We start from the raw sequence: 6,195 nt of genomic DNA, 5'->3' as shown, positions 1-6,195 counted from the left end.
GTATGCATTCTGGTCCAGGTGATTTACTACTCTTCAGTTTATCAATCTGGCCTACTACATCTTCCAGGTTCACTGTGATTTGGCTCAGTTAATCTGAATCATCACCCTTGAAAATCGTCTCCGGAACAGGTATCTCCCCAATATTACTATAATTACATAAAGTTTGGGGGTAACCTTCACATAGCGGCAGTTACCACCCTTAACAGAAACATGGGGTAAACTGCATGGAACGTCAATGTTCTCTCAACCTAGCTTGATGTTACCTAGGTAGATAGTCTATCAAGCTAGTTGAGAGAACATTGTACAAATCTCATCTTTCTGTGAGTTTCCTCACTCTGAAGGTTATCAAATCTTCACAAGAGTGTCCTGATCCTACGTCTCACTCTGAATGTCAAAGTGGCCCCTAATCCCTACACTACTACTTAAATCTCACCTCGAGTTACTAGGTGGGCCTCATATAGAGGTATAAATACCTACGTGCTATAAGGGATTTATAGCTAGGCACTCTCTCTCTCTCTCTCTCTCTCTCTCTCTCTCTCTCTCTCTCTCTCTCTCTCTCTCTCTCTCCTCTCTCTCTCTCTCCTCTCTCTCTCTCTCTCTCTCTCTCTCTCTCTCTCTCTCTCTCTCTCTCTCCACGAGTGGTTGTAGGTAGGAAATGCAACAATTGAGGTATTTACCGCAAAGTGCAAAAAAGTTATTGCACTCTGCAGTAATACCTATGTGAAGCACTAAGATAGTGCGCTTTGCAATAAACACACCCCTTTTCCTATCACATGCGATATTTACTGCATTTTGATAAATCCAGGCCTAAGAGATCTGGGGATAATGTTTTGTTGGAAGTTCCTACTAATTTAACAGATTTTTTGGAAAACTCTGAAGATATGAATGTGATGAGTCGAGCAACTTTGATGGTGACTTTTGTTTTTATGTAAGATCACAATAACCTGTGATGCACAGACATACGCTGCATCAAGTGCAACAAGCACAAAACGCCTTCTCTGTATTAAATACTGAAGAAGTTCTTGAGAAAAAGATTGAAGTGTTAACTGAAAAGGAAGAAGAAACCCAATGCATACAGAAATTCCAGATCAGTAACCAAAGGAAAAAGCTCATTGTGCTGGATGAATCTGACATTAGAGGCACTAATCCTTTCCTATGCACAAATGCAAAGGGAAAGGGAGAAGTGGATAACAAAACTCAACTAAAGAGGTCACAAAAGGAGTCCAGGAACAGCAGTAACCTGAACAGGAAAGCTGGAAATATAGAGCACAAATGCTCGTAGTTTGGGCAATAAAATCCCAGATCTGAAGCCCTAATGGTGGAGGCGGACTTGGGGACGTTGTTGCTGTCACGGAGACGTGGTTCAGGCAGTCTCACAAGAAAATATTCAGGAAACCTTCCCTCAACAATCTTAAGAGCTGGTCCCTGTTCCAAGGATTTACCCCATCTGCCAACACAGTCCCAGCCAAAACCATAGGGGAAGGACTAGCTGAATGATGCATAGAGAAATATATTCTATTCAGCAGCAGTACATACACAACTGAAAATGACTCCCTCCAGGGTGCGTCCTTCATTCATTCCTTCTCTTTCTTAGCGTATTCTTACTAGTTAACATTCCTTTAGTGCTACACGACATATACAGCACTGTACAAAAAAGACAATCCCTGCTCCTTCATTTTATACCCAATTTCACATCACAGATTTCAATTCTTTAATTGTGTATGCATAAAGTGATATAAAGTAATATTAGTGATTAGGATCTATTTAATTTTAAGAGACTTTCCAGATACTTGTATCCTGGCTTGGCCACTTTTGGAAACAAGATGCTGGGCTTGATGGACCTTCAGACTGACCCAGTATAGCAACTTCTTAAGTTCTTATTGGTGCCTGTGGTAAATACATCTATGGTCTGCTTTTTATTATCTCAGTGTCTTATAGAAATGTCTTTATACTTTATGCTTAGTGCTTCTGAGAATAACATATCACTAAATAGGTCTCTTAAAAAGAATGACAATTGACAACCTCCCTGCCACAAGGTTAGTGGTATACTATACAGTACATATTAATATGAAATTTGTTGAGTGATTGTTTTTGTACTTGGGGGAGAGGGAGGTTTCATTTTACGCTGCAGTTTTCCAAGGCTACCCAAGACCTCAGGTGACCTGAATAATTTGTGTTTTCCCATTGCTGCTTCACTTTAATTTCTACCACAAAGGCATTAACTAGCAGTAATTACCTTCCATGCTAATCACTGCTGTTTAAAAGAAAGATGTTTTGTTTCTGTATTGCACAATATTTCAAACTACACATAGCAAATAGTGATTCTTGCTGTTGTCAGTTACAGATTTTACTGCAAAGATACTTTGAAATTCTTTAAAGTTTTCCTCCAGTCCCCCTTAGCTCTGGATGCAGCCATGTTCAGAAGAATGCCACAGATTACCTCACACTAAATGGGATCCAACTGTTTCATGTTATAGTTAAGGTCTTTTGAACTCTTGTTATTACAAGCATATCTGCACCAGCTAAGCACACCATGGAGTTTGGCTGGCTGTTAATGACAACCATGTTAGCTGAGGCCTCAAGCATCTGAAACTACCTATTGTTTCCATCTAATATTGATAGGAAAGCACTGGAAGCCTTTTTTGAATCAATTTAGGAAGGAGTTTTATAAATTATTAGGGTACAGCGTGTGCATACAACCTACCCTACGACCAAAGAAAAAGTCTTTCAATTGATGCATTTACAGAAAGAGGTACTTTAAAATCAAGTAAGAACATAAGAACATAAGAAAATGCCATCCTGGGTCAGACCAAGGATCCATCAAGCCCAGCATCCTGTTTCCAACAGTGACCAATCCAGGCCATAAGAACCTGGCAAGTACCAAAAAACTAAGTCTATTCCACGTTACCATTGCTAATGGCAGTGGATATTCTCTAAGTGAACTTAATAGCAGGTAATGGACTTCTCCTCCAAGAACTTATCCAATCCTGTTTTAAACACCGCTATACTAACTGCACTAACCACATCCTCTGGCAACAAATTCCAGAGTTTAACTGTGCGTTGAGTAAAAAAGAACTTTCTCCAATTAGTTTTAAATGTGCCCCATGCTAACTTCATGGAGTGCCCCCTAGTCTTTCTACTATCCGAAAAAGTAAACAACCGATACACATCTACCCGTTCTAGACCTCTCATGATTTTAAACACCTCTATCATATCCCCCCTCAGCCGTCTCTTCTCCAAGCTGAAAAATCCTAACCTCTTTAGTCTTTCCTCATAGGGGAGCTGTTCCATTCCCCTTATCATTTTGGTAGCCCTTCTCTGTATCTTCTCCATCACAATTATATCTTTTTTGAGATGTGGCGACCAGAATTGTACACAGTAATCAAGGTGCGGTCTCACCATGGAGCAATACAGAGGCATTATGACATTTTTCATTTTATTCACCATTCCCTTTCTAATAATTCCCAAAATTCTGTTTGCTTTTTTGACTGCCGCAGCACACTGAACCGACAATTTCAATGTGTTATCCACTATGACACCTAGATCTCTTTCTTGGCTTGTAGCACCTAATATGGAACCCAACATTGTGTAATTATAGCATGGGTTATTTTTCCCTATATGCATCACCTTGCACTTATCCACATTAAATTTCATCTGCAATTTGGATGCCCAATTTTCCAGTCTCACAAGGTCTTCCTGCAATTTATTTTTATTTATTTATTTTATTTATTTATAACTTTTATATACCGGCATTCGTAAAAAACATCATGTCGGTTTACAGACAACTGAGAAAGGAAGTTACAATGATAGGTGGAGGAAGGATAGATAGTTAAAAGGTAAATTAACTTTACTGTAGAGCCAACGGGCGCCACAGTTATTAAATGAGATTACATATGGTTAACCAAGTTAGACATAATTAATTATATACAAGAGGTGACAGTGTGGGGGATAGGGCGGGGGGAAGGGGATGAAGCGCACATGGGAGGCGGGGTGGGGTTGGAACTGTACAAGGGAGCAGGGGGTGGCGATGGGAAGGAGAGATGGTGCTTGTGATTTAACTACTCTGAACAATTTTGTGTCATCTGCAAATTTGATTATCTCACTCGTTGTATTTCTTTCCAGATCATTTATAAATATACTGAAAAGTAAGGGTCCCAATACAGATCCCTGAGGCACTCCACTGTCCACTCCCTTCCACTGAGAAAATTGTCCATTTAATCCTACTCTCTGTTTCCTGTCTTTTAGCCAGTTTGCAATCCACGAAAGGACATCACCACCTATCCCATGACTTTTTACTTTTCCTAGAAGCCTCTCATGAGGAACTTTGTCAAACGCCTTCTGAAAATTCAAGTATACTACATCTACTGGTTCACCTTTATTAACTCCTTCTAAAAAGTGAAGCAGATTTGTGAGGCAAGACTTGCCCTGGGTAAAGCCATGCTGACTTTGTTCCATTAAACCATGTCTTTCTATATGTTCTGTGATTTTGATGTTTAGAACACTTTCCACTATTTTTCCTGGCACTGAAGTCAGGCTAACCGGTCTGTAGTTTCCCAGATCGCCCCTGGAGCCCTTTTTAAATATTGGGGTTACATTTGCAATCCTCCAGTCTTCAGGTACAATGGATGATTTTAATGATAGGTTACAAATTTTTACTAATAGGTCTGAAATTTCATTTTTTAGTTCCTTCAGAACTCTGGGGTGTATACCATCTGGTCCAGGTGATTTACTCTCTTCAGTTTGTCAACCAGGCCTACCACATCTTCTAGGTTCATCGTGATTTGATTCAGTCCATCTGAATCATTACCCATGAAAACCTTCTCCAGTACGGGTACCTCCCCAACATCCTCTTCAGTAAACACCGAAGCAAAGAAATCATTTAATGTTTCCGCGATGGCCTTTTCGCATGCGATATCATGCAAATTAGGGGGAGGGGAGGAGATGGGGAGGGGCGGAGTCGGCGGTGTCTTCGCTGCGGCAATAACACTAACATTACTAACATTATTGTCAGCAGTAGCGCATCAAAGAGCACCACCTTTCACAGTGGCGCTATTTGATGTGAAAGCCGGCAGCTGGCGCACCGCGGCCGCCAAAATCGCACCGCCATGGTGCAAAGGCTGTGGGCTTTCGCAGGCTTTCGCAGGCCCGCCCCCCCCCCCCCTTCGCGGGGGGGCCCTCTGTTTTCGCAGGATTCATCATTCTGTGAAGAATGATGAATCCTGGCCTTAGATTGTAAGCCCTCTGGGGATAGGGAAATAACTATAGTACCTGAATGTAATCTGCTTTGAAATGCTGAGAAATGAGTGAAAAGTGGAATATAAAAATCTAAATAAATAAATAATTGGAATTGTCCTAGCTCTGCTGATTAATGATATTTTATTGTAGTTATGATGATTTCTGGCTTTCTGCAGAAGATTCATGAAAGAATACATACATTTTTGTTTTATTACATGATTGATTGCATTGGATTGTTTGTTTTCTTTGCTTTTTACATAATATACTTGTGCATTTATAAACTGCAATAAATATAAATTAATACAGATTAATAAGGAATTTTTAATGCTGGTAAGAGTTTGAAATAATTAAGGTAAAATATTTTACAGTTTCATGCCTGATGCATAATAGCTGTTGCAAACTACTTACAAAGCCATTGTAGGGTGCAGTATATGACATTATCAATAATAATACAACTAGTAGGTCTCAGTCCTGCATGCCTACTACAGCCTACCCATGTTAACCTTGTGCCCACCCAAAAAAATCAATTCTGGCTATGCCACTGGATTGAAATTGCAAGTTTTTTTCTGGCTAACTCCTGAAATAAGCTGGAGAAACATTTTGAATATTGTTTTTTTGACAAACAACTTGCCAGTGATAATTGCTTGTTAACCTTGGTAGCATTGAATGGACTAGTTTGTTAAATTGATCACCTGCCCTTTGTGATACCACTTTATTCAGGAATATTATCTCCAAAGTAGCTTAGAATTCAGTTTTACATCCTGTTGTTTTTCCTTATATTAAATATTTACATGCTTCTTCTATGTGAAATTATTCAGAGGGAGCCCTGGCTATTGCTGCTCTGCAGATCTCATTCTTCCTGCTTTCATGGTTAAATCTTTCTTTCAGTATTCTTCTGGCAACCTGCAGTTTATATGGAATTCTTATCAGTACTAAAAAAGTGTTTCTTTATGCAAAGCC

This window comes from Rhinatrema bivittatum, chromosome 5 (genome assembly GCF_901001135.1).
Source record: "Rhinatrema bivittatum chromosome 5, aRhiBiv1.1, whole genome shotgun sequence".
In the NCBI taxonomy this organism is placed as follows: Eukaryota; Metazoa; Chordata; class Amphibia; order Gymnophiona; family Rhinatrematidae; genus Rhinatrema; species Rhinatrema bivittatum.
This window is presented reverse-complemented; position numbering follows the sequence as displayed.